This window comes from Marmota marmota, unplaced genomic scaffold, assembly GCF_001458135.2.
Source record: "Marmota marmota marmota unplaced genomic scaffold, marMar, whole genome shotgun sequence".
NCBI classification, from domain to species: domain Eukaryota; kingdom Metazoa; phylum Chordata; class Mammalia; order Rodentia; family Sciuridae; genus Marmota; species Marmota marmota.
This window is the reverse complement of record NW_025999990.1, coordinates 19,344,024-19,354,725: the sequence shown is the minus strand read 5'-3', so window position 1 is coordinate 19,354,725 and position 10,702 is coordinate 19,344,024. Positions and strand designations below refer to the sequence as shown.

At 47.3% G+C, this 10,702-nt stretch overlaps 1 non-coding gene across 1 annotated transcript; it reads left to right on the top strand.

Annotated features, from left to right (window-relative positions):
* Nucleotides 1-5,432: 5,432 nt before the first annotated feature.
* Nucleotides 5,433-5,540, top strand: LOC125617816. Its single transcript, XR_007348929.1, has one exon. It is a non-coding gene; the product is annotated as a U6 spliceosomal RNA (small nuclear RNA).
* Nucleotides 5,541-10,702: the final 5,162 nt, after the last annotated feature.

The window sequence follows — 10,702 nt, the reverse complement described above, 5'->3', positions numbered from 1 at the left end:
TCCACAGAAGAACCAACCCCTAACCTCAGAGAAGGACTTTCCCTGGGATCCTTTCTTTTTCCCCTGCATTTCCCCAAGCTTTGGTCAGTCAAGTTACCTTAAGTACCATGCTGGGGGTTGGGTGGTCACCAACAGACTGATCAGTGATGACCATTGGCCTCCTAAATATAGCTGAACAGCTAAGCCAGCCAGATGAGGTCCGCAGGTAAGCCCAGCCCTCAAGATCTCACAGCAGTCTGAGTTGCAGGTGTAACTCTGGATTCTTCCAGCTGTTCCACAAGTAATTGTTGAATCAAGTGTATACATGTGCATAATTCACCCCACATCCCAAGGACAATTCTCAGAGATGATTCCATCGACATCAATGAGGAGCAGAGAAACAATTGCTAAATGCCTCAAATTTTTGCAAAATATTATATAGTATTAGCTCCTTTCCTTCACCCTTCTCCAAATTATATCGTCTCATTGTCCCATGCCCCTCCTGCATGAGAATGTAGAATGAGAATCACTGAGCTACAGCTGCCCCTGGGATTTCCCTTGCTTAGTCAAGCACCAGGGCAGCGCTGTGTAATTACAAGGATGTGATTAGACCTTCAGTGGAGAGCTCTTACCCTATTCAGAGGCTGGTGGATGGAGAAGAGGAAAGCTTTTATTCAGGATATGCTGGGCACCAGGCAAATATTTGTTGCAGAGCGTCTGCCTATATACATAGTTTGATTTAAAAGTGCATTATGAAATTTATGATCCATGTGAAGTATAGTGATTTAATGATGAAGATTTAGAATAATGGTTAGAGAAGAGGTATTTACATATTTATTTATGTAAATACTATCAGTATGTGGTAAAGATTCTTCATAGTGCCCAGATTACCATCTCTTTCTGTTCAAGTTCAAAAGCCATCTTTTCAATTTCTTTCTTTCTTACTATTGTTAAACGCACTGTTCTTCATTCATTTCACATCTGTTCATCTCCACCTTGAGAAAAGGTAGCAACTCTGTTATGCTCTTAATACCATGGTTCTTCAGAACCTGCTTGTACTGAAACAATTTAGCCCCTCTTGTTTCTGTAGTTCCCAAATACCATGTCGATGTTGTACCATCTGGTCATGAATCTTGGCTTCCAAGGACTTTCTCACAGGTCGTCACTGTTTTTTGTTGACAAGGACCTCAAACGCAAGTCCTGCCCAGAGCATGCAGGAAAATGTGAGCAATCATCCAGTTTACAGTGGTGTTAAATTTAACATTTGGAATTTTATTGTGTAATTGCAAAACAGCACATATTCCACCCATGTCTCCTCTAAACTCTTAAGGCTGTAATTACTGCATCTTAGAATGTGATCTCTTTCAGTGTTGACCAAATCCCTGGGTTCCCTATTAAATAGTATCTTTCCAAAATTCATGGCCGCCTAGAACTTGTAAATGTGACCTTATTTGTAAAGATTTGGTTTTACAGATGCTATCAAGTTAAGAGCATACTGGATTCTAGGGGTCTCTAATCAAATGACTGGTGTCCTTGTAAGGAGAGAAAAATTTGGAGACACAGAAACACACAAGGGTGAAGGCCACGTGAAGATAGAGACAGAGACTGGAGTGATGCATCTACAAGTTAAGGAACACCAAGTATTGCCAGGAACCAGGAAACAGCCATGGGAGATTCTTGTTCAGAGCCTCCCACAGGAACTAGCCCTGCTGATACCCTGATTTGAGACTCTGGTCTCCAGAACTATGAGAGAATAAATTTCTGTTAAGACACCAAATTTGTGGTATTTTGTTATAGCAGCCCTCAGAAACTAATACACTTTCTACAGACTGTCACCAGTGGGAAGGATGGGCAAGAAGCCTGGGGCTAGAGTGAGAAGAAATGTCCATCTTTGATCCAGCATGGTAAGAGACCAAGCTGGAAAACAACATCAACATATCAGTTGAAGCCTTGGAAGTGGGGAGGACATTAATGAGAAAAACCCGTAGGCATATGGAGCAGCCATCTCAAAAGCCACCAGCAGAAATAGTCAATGCCACTCCCAAGGACTGCCTGGACAATGACATAAAACCTAGAGAGGGCATGAGGTGACAGCCAAGCATTGGTATATATATTCACCAAACTTCTTGTTTTACTTTACATTTTAAAATTATTAACAAGGCTGACATTTTTTTTCATAAGCTCTCTGGCCATTGATGTGTGTGTGTGTGTGTGTGTGTGTGTACATATACATTGTAATTGCTTGTGACCTTTGCCCAATTTTGTTTGGGTGGTCCATCTTGTTTCTTCCTTATTTGTGAGAGCTCTGCACATAAGGAAGGTATGACTCTTACCTGTCATATATGTTTCAAATATGTTTCCACTTTATCATCAGCTTTTAAATTTTGTGTTTATTAATTTTCAAATATATTAATCAGACACACAATATGATATCTACATAAACTTCTCATAATACATAGTATATTTGGTTTTAAAAAGTTAAATTCCCTTTAAAACACAAGCATGTTCCTCTCCTCCCCAGGGCTAGCCACTTTTAACCTCCTTCCAAATCCTGTCCTGTGCATCTCTGTAACAATTCCTTTTGATGTACCCAGGTTTTCAATTTTGCTTAGTTCAATTTTTCATCCCTTCAAGGTGGGTGGAGAGGTTATCCAACCCGTGATGAGTGTCACATTAGAAACACCTTCTTGGCCCCCAAGATCTATAAATACTCACCCCTATTTTCTTCCAATGTATTCATGCTTTCATTTGTTTTTCCACATTGACATTCAGAAGTAATCTGGAATTTAGGTAGAGTATGTCTCAAGTATTCCTCAAGTCGGGAACTTCATCATATTTCAAAATAAGTGAACATTAAAAATGCACATTCCAGAAGAAAGAAAAAGAATAGACCCATGCACAAAGGTAAGACTGTCTTCAAAGTTAGTCAAGAAACAGTGACTAGAGCACAGGAGAGTGGTTTGGGGAAAACAGAAGATGGGACCTCAAAGACAGGAAGTTCAGACCAGAGAGGAGATCAAGGGAGAGCCATTTCTTTCTGTAGGCAAGGGGAAGAGCAGAGGGTTCGAGGAGAGTTTCTGTGCACCAGCAAGTTGCCCAAGAGTGGCAGGAGAGCTGGGTCCCCTCCTGCAGGTGCAGTGATAGGAATGTAGGTGGCAGAGCTCTGGCTCAACTCACCTGTGTGCACACGGGGTGGGGGGCAGCAGGACAGGTGGCAAGTGCACTCACTGGATTCCTCTTCAGGGGTCGTGATGGGCACCGCTGCTCCCTGGGTGGCTTCCTCTTCCCAAATAAACAATCCTATGACACAATGTCTGAAAGTCCAGAATATTTCCTGTCTCCTCTGGCCTGGCGCCCTGCTGCTGCAAACCTGGGGCCATTAGAGCCAGCCCTTCACTTCCTCTACCTTGGTCCCCAGCGCCAGGGCCCATGGAGCTCTGTGAGCTCACTGAGCCTGGCCTGCTTGGCACCAGCTATACAAGACACTGAATCTTCTTCTGCCAAAGAAAACCCAGTGTCTGGGCCAGTGCCCTGGACTCACTCCAACAGGCTGGCTCAACCATGCTACCCACCTACAGGCTCTGTCCCTTCCAGGGGTCTGTTACTCCCTTCGGGGCCCTGATCTGAAGTCCTGAATAGGATCCACTGATACCAACAAGGAAGTTGTTTCCGAGGAACCATGATCTTTATTCCAAGTTGCCAATCAACAAGCAACTGCGCAGAGAGAGAAAGAGGACGTGGAATTTCCCAGCCTTCAGAAATCTATCCTTTAGGGTCTCATTGATTGATCATCTGCTCTGTGACTCTTTACCAAGATTCCATGAAAACTCACCGGCCAATTGCTTTCCTGTGCTTCTGTAGGGAATGTGTATAGTGTTCTTGTAACCCCTGTTGCTTGGGAAGCAAAGAGGTTGTATTTCCGAGCCAGGCTTGGTTGATGGGTGCTGATCGCCTGATAACTATCTCAAGAAGGATGCTGAGCTGGGTGCATGCCTTTAATCCCAGTGTCTAGAGAGGCTGAGGCAGGAGGATCGTGAGTTCAAAGCCAGCCTCAGCAATGGCGAGGCGCTAAGCAACTCAGTGAGACCCTGTCTCTAAATAAAATACAAAATAGGGCTGGGGATGTGGTTCAGTGGTTGAGTGATTCTGAATTCAACCCCTGGTACCCCCCCCCAAAAAAAAGAAAGATGCTGAGACACAGAGAACACATCAGTTGGATCCCTGTCACCGGTTAGAAAAGACAGCCCCAGTGGGTTGTGGCCAGGCACCATGCAGATGCATCTACCAGCCCAGACTGCCATGCTGCACTGCCCTTGGTTACCCCACCTGCCTCTGATCACCACATGAACAATCTGGGTGATTTGCTCACCTTTGTTATCTTCAGTACCTTGCACAGAGCTTGCCACTGAGTAGGTGTTTAAGAAATTTTTTGTTGAATGAATGATTGTTAAGACTTCTAATCCTTCCCATAGGGTGAGAAGCAGATGCAATCTGCCTGGCCTTAGACACATAGGAGTTAGGCAACCTCAAGCTCGCTCCAGCCCAGACTCCCAGAGCCCTCCACACAGGGAGACCACTCCTTCTCTGGGCACTTATGGTCTCTATGGAAATCTTATTCCTGATGACATCTTGTTTGATGATTTTTTTTATAGCTTTATCTGTGTATCTCCAAATTAATAACATGAGGTTAAGAATTGGTAACTTCTACTTTAACTCAAACCATGCCCAGCCCACTGGTACCTGTTGGTACCCCTTGGCATTGAAAAATTTCTACTTAAATGAATGAAGCATCGTCTTCTGATTCTCTAGTACCATTTTATCTTCTGTTTTTTTACACATCATTTGTCCAGATTAATATCTGATAGTAAATAGATTTCTGTGTTATTTAAATGTATCTGATTTCCTCTTATCAAGTAGTGATCATTTTAATTGAATTTATGCATATTAATTGAATCATAGAATTCAATTTGGAATGCACCACACCACGTCAAACTTCCAGCCAAGGGTACTGACAGAGTTGCTGTCTCCTCTCTCCACTTACACATACTTATTCCTTAAGTTGATGGTAATTTTTAGAGTGAAATATTTAATACAAACAAGTTATGAAAGATCTTTTTGGGGGTAACACAGAGCAAACTATGCTCTGATATCTACTTTATATCTACTTTATGTGAGCTCTTAGACAAAACCAGCCATAAATGTGGGCAGAATTAGCAGGGCCACCCAGCCAGATTCAGGGGACTTCAAGAAGCCCATCCCCAGTGCACACACAGCCCTTCAAGGCTGGGGGTAAAGCTCAGTGCAGTGGAAGAGCACTTGCCTAGCATGCTTGAGGCCCAGGGTTTGATTCCCAGCACAAACAAGAAAAAAAAAAAAAAATCACCTGCAACCTAACACATGTGCCTTAGCCAAGCGTCACCAACACTACAAACAAAATAGTAAACATAGTCCATGTTCTCTCAGCAGCACTTATACTAAAATTAGAAGGATAGAGAAAAGATTCATTAATATGGCCCCTGGGCAAGGATGGTGTGCAGATTTGTGAAGCACTCCATATTAAAAGAAGAAGAAGAGGAAGACACAGTCCATGCCCTTCAACTACTTCTCTCCATGATGATCCAGAGCTTTAAACATTTTCTTGGGCTGCTGAAGCTGCAGCAAACCCTCACTGGCGTGGCATGCCATGAAACAGATTTTTCTAGAGGTTTCAAGTTTAGTCCTCCAGAGAACAGGACTTAAGATAGATTCGTGCTATTGTGTATGTTACAAAGAAAACCTCCTAAAGCATATTACATACCCATTTTTAAAACAGAAAGCCCTCAGGAGAACCTACCTCCCCTGGAGGCTGAGAGGCCTCCGTGCTTCCCACCCCCAGCACATGTTCCCACCTTCTCCATCTTGCTTCTCCTTCTTTAGCGCTCTCCCCTCCTGCCTTTCCTTTTTCTAAAAGCAAGATGGTAGCAGTTGCATCTGTCCCCTCCCCCCTGCAGCCACAGCAGCTGAGAGCCACCCCCATCCCTGCCTGCTCTGCGCCCTCTCCACTCGCCCCTGCCCCCCAGCCCTCCCTCTCCCCCTTCTCCTCTTACATCCTGCAGCCCCCAGATGCTCCCGATGCCCCTGCTTCCTGTAGCCCTCTCCATCGCTCCTGCGCTGGGAGGCTCCCAAGAGACCCAGCCACTTGGAGATCTGACGCATGTTCTTGCTCTTGGCTCCCCAGATCCCATGCGGCTTATCCAGAAACACCTTTCTTTAAAAAGAACAGGAGGGCAGCCCGAAGGTCCATCAACAGATGGATGGACATGGGCTTTCGGTTGGTGGTGGGATGGGGGGACTAGAACTTCTGATCTGGAAGGCTCAGGGAGAGGAGTCGCTCGGGAATGTCCCTCCCAGCCAGTGGGGGGCAAGGGTGATACTGGGAGGGCAACTCCCCAACCCGCCTCTTGCTTCTCCACTCAGAGCGATTGCAGCTAGTGGGGGAGAACGGCCATGTGACCAGGGGTGACAATGCCATGAAGCAGCGACTGCAAGGAAGATAGATACAAACGAGCAATGAGCTCTGCTTCCAGGGCTGCACCGAGGGGCTCTGGGCTGAGTAACTGGGGCGCGCCTGCCAACTGGCAGCTGCTGACAATTTCAGAATGAGAGATGCTTCAGAGGTGCTGTCCGTCATTATGGTGATTAGGAGTTCATGTGCTGCTCGCGACCAACCCGGAGCCACCAGGTCCTGCCGCTTCTGCTTCTGTCAACAGAGGCAGTAGCTCCGATGGTGCTCTGTCGACAACATCAAAACCATTTTGGAGTTTCCTGAATGAAATATTTGAGACCTACAGAGGTTTTCCCCTACCGGCCATGAAGTGTTTCATAAAATGAATCGTCAGCTGAATTTCCAATCTGAATTCGCATGCTTGTTTAAGGTGGGGATCAACATCGTCATCTACGAGGACAGCTGGCTCTGGGGAGACCCTCCTCGCCCTCACACTCTCCAGAAATCAGCTCTTCTCCTCTCACCAGCTCATAGTGCCCAATCTAGCCTTGTTAACCTAAATAAATAAGGGTCCCGTCCCCTGACGTCACTGATGTGCTGGAGAAACACAGTGTGCAGCCCGTCCTTACTTCCTTTCTTCCTGTCTCCCTTTGGCCAGCCACCTCCACCTCCACCTCCACCTCCACCTCCAATTGTTCCACATCTTTTTCCTTAAAAACTCCCCCACCGCCCTTCACTCTCCCTTCTGAACACTGCACACCCCCCATTTGTCCACGGTGGCTGTTTCCTTTAAGTAGAGGAACAGACAGTAATCTCTCTCTCTGATCCACCCTGTCCCCAGGGTCACAGCCAAGTTCCCCAAAGGCTCCTCTCTGCTGCTGACTCTTCCTCACTGCCCAGCCTCTGCCCAGTCACTGACCAGTCTACTGCCATCTGCCTCTACAGTGACTGTTTCCACTGGAGACATGTGACCACACCTTCCTCAGCCCCTGGAGGGCAGGAGGCTCCTACCTCTCCCTCCTCTCTCTTCCTGCCTCTCTGATCCCTCCCCGGCCTCTGCCCTCTGTACCACCCACCACTGTCCCCCTGGCCTTAATTGTGCTCCATCCTGCGTCCACACTTTCCTGCGCTGCATACTTTCCCTGGGTACCATGACACCCCCGAGTCTGCCCTTCCATCCCTAACTGACTCTTGTTACTGAGGTCCCAGAGGTCACCCTTGGATGGCCCACAGCATCTCAAACACAGCCGTCCCCTAAAGGTTATACCTGGGTCCATTTTTATTTACAAATAAAGTGTATTAGCCATTCTTAGTTTGGTTTACCCCAGAATCAGACCTCCGGATGCGGATCTAACTCCAAGGAGATTAATTGGAAGGTGACTTGTCAGTGAGGCCTCACGTGACCACTGCTCCTAAAAATCCATTCTCCGGGCTGGGGCTGGGGCTCAGCGGTAGAGCACTTGCCTAGCATGAGTGAGGCCCTGGGATCGATCCTCAGCACCACATAAAAATAAATAAATAAAGATATCGTGTTCATGTACAACTAAAAAACAACAAAAAATAAAATCCATTCTCCACCCTCCACCCTGCCTCTGGTCCCACCAGAACCAGGCTCTTTTCTTGGGGTCTTTACCAGCTTCTAGCAGACTCTGTAAATTACTCATTGATGAGGTCCGTCTGCCCCACTAGGGTGCCCAGCCACAGTGCAGGCCTCATCATCTATTTTGTTTGTCAAATGTCCTGAACACTGGGCAGGAAGCCTCCCACGCCCACGTGATCAAAAGAGTGCACAGGTGAACTGCGGTGGCCTCTTTCCTGGCCCCTCGTCACACAGGTACCACATCCCGGCAGACACTGCTCACGGTGCAAGTCACATGCCAGACATGAAGGAGTGTTTCCCAATCAGGTCTGAATATAAGACGGTGTGACTTCATCGCAGGTGACGGTTCCTGAGATAACACACCCCTGAGATAAGAGCATGAACCCACACCCCTGACCCTCGTGGTCCGTCACCTCTCCCTGGGCCCCACCTCCCAGCGTGTGGCCCTGAGGACTCCGTCTCTAACACGTGCTGCCCAAGTCACATATTCAGACCACAGCATTTTGTGATAGTTTTTATTTTTCTCTTCTGTCATTGAGCCATTCTAAAGATAAGTGTTGAAGAGTCATCTTGGAGTTGTAACAGAGGCACCCACTCCCTTGGAGGTTCTGGTGATGTGCTGGATGATTGGACAGTTTGGGGTGGCAGGTGGCCTCTTGGGGAACTTCTGGACTCCACACACAGCTCTGCTTCTGACGCCCACTTTGCTTCGTCATGCTTCTGTGTAGATTGTTGAAGAAGAAGATGCGGGTGGCCTAACTTCCTGCCCCAGGGACCCAGCACCCCATCCCCTTCTACGAAGTCCACTGGAAGCTCCTGACTTTCCTTGTGAGCCAAGCCGAGGGACCATGCCCGGGTGGCCAGGAGTCAGAAAATAAATTCTCCAACACACCCAGGCCTCCACGGGACCCCGGGCATGTTTGGGTTCCGGCTGCCAGAGTTCTCCAGGGGACTGGAGCCCCATTTGCTGTCCCAGGTAACTGCCCGTGACCCCTCATTGGTTTCCTTCTCTTCCCTATCTTGCTTCCCTGACTCCCAACAGTGATCCTGGGAATGTCTCTGAACCACTCCTGTACTAAACTCTTTCTCTCCGCATCTGCTTCTAGAAAAACCCAATCTAAGACACATACCCCATCACTATGGGCTACTTCTCCAAAAATGGCTCCTGGTGGATGTTTTTTACTTTATATTGGGGATTCTAATACATCTAAAACTCACACATTAGGTACCTTCGGGCCAGCGGATTACTGCAAAGTGAGGCTCCAGACAAGCAATGAGATGGTGCCAATACCCCAGAAATCTCTCTCTGGCTCCCTCCCTTTCCAATGCCTCACCTTCCCTGGACACTATCCCAATTTCTAACACCAGTGATAACCTTGCCTACCTTTGAAATCTACATAAAATGCCCTCGTTCAGTATGGACTCCTTTGGTCTGACTTCTGACACTCGACACTGTGTGTGTGGGATGCATCCCCATGAGGCTGATGGGGGCTGCAGTTCCTTCGTTTGTGCTGGATCATATTCTGTTGCGTGAAGAGACCACGGTGCGTCTTTCCATTCTACTCTTGCTTATCATTCAGGGCTATTCCAGAAAATGCTGCTGTGAACGTGCTCGCAGGCACACCTGTGTCCACGATTCTGTTGGCCCTGTGCACTGGGGCGGTGTCATTGTTGATCTGAGGATACTTGTGATAGTAGGTAGGGGAAACGACTTTTAAGCAGAGAACCTTTGTGGGTGCCTCTGGTGTGTTTCCATGCAGGCGGCAGAGCTGTAATTGTTTCTATATTACAGATGGTGAAATGAAAAGGAGACTTGTAGAGGTCTCCTGTGGCCACCAGAGCAAATGAAGACCAAACAGAAACTTGTCGTCTCTTGGTTCTGGAGACCAGAAGTCCAAAATCAAGCTCTCAGCAGCATTGGTTTCTTCTAGAAGCTTGGCGGGAGAATCCTGCCATGGCCCTCTCCAAGCTCCTGGTAGCCCCGGCCATCCCCATCCGTTCTTCTGCTTATAGATGCTTCGCTCCAATCCCCGCCTCTGTCTCCAGGTCCCCTTTGCCTGTGGGTTTCTCCCCTTCTCTCCTCTTATGAGGATGCTCGTTATTGGATTTTGGGTCTTCTTAATCCCCCTAATTCTTCCGAACTTCACTTTGAGGTCCTAACCTCAGTTATATGTACGAAGACCCTTTTCCCAGTAGGATCCTATCTCTGGGCCATTGTTCAACCCACAACAGGACCCAAGAAGCTGGAGCCCTCTGTTCCATCAGAGCTAAACTCTTGAAATCAGTAACAGTGAAGGAGCTGAGTTCGCTGAGCAGGCACCTTGGCCCAGCCAGGGAGTCTCCCAAATCAAAGCAGAAATTAACCAAACTCTTCCTAAAGGATCAGCAAAGTTTTTTTCATTTTGTGAAAATTCCGAATGCTCCTGATCAGCTCATGCTGACCTTGTTATCATCTAAGGACTTGATCCCTACCACCCCCATTGTCCCAGGCAGTCTTCCCAAAGAAAAGTGGAGGTGGTAGAAGGAACCCCCAGGCACAGAGTGAAAATCAGGCCACTAAATGAAAAAAGAAACCCCAAAGACAAATTTGAGGACTGGGGCCTTTCTTGAAAACACACACACACACAGGAATAATTGTT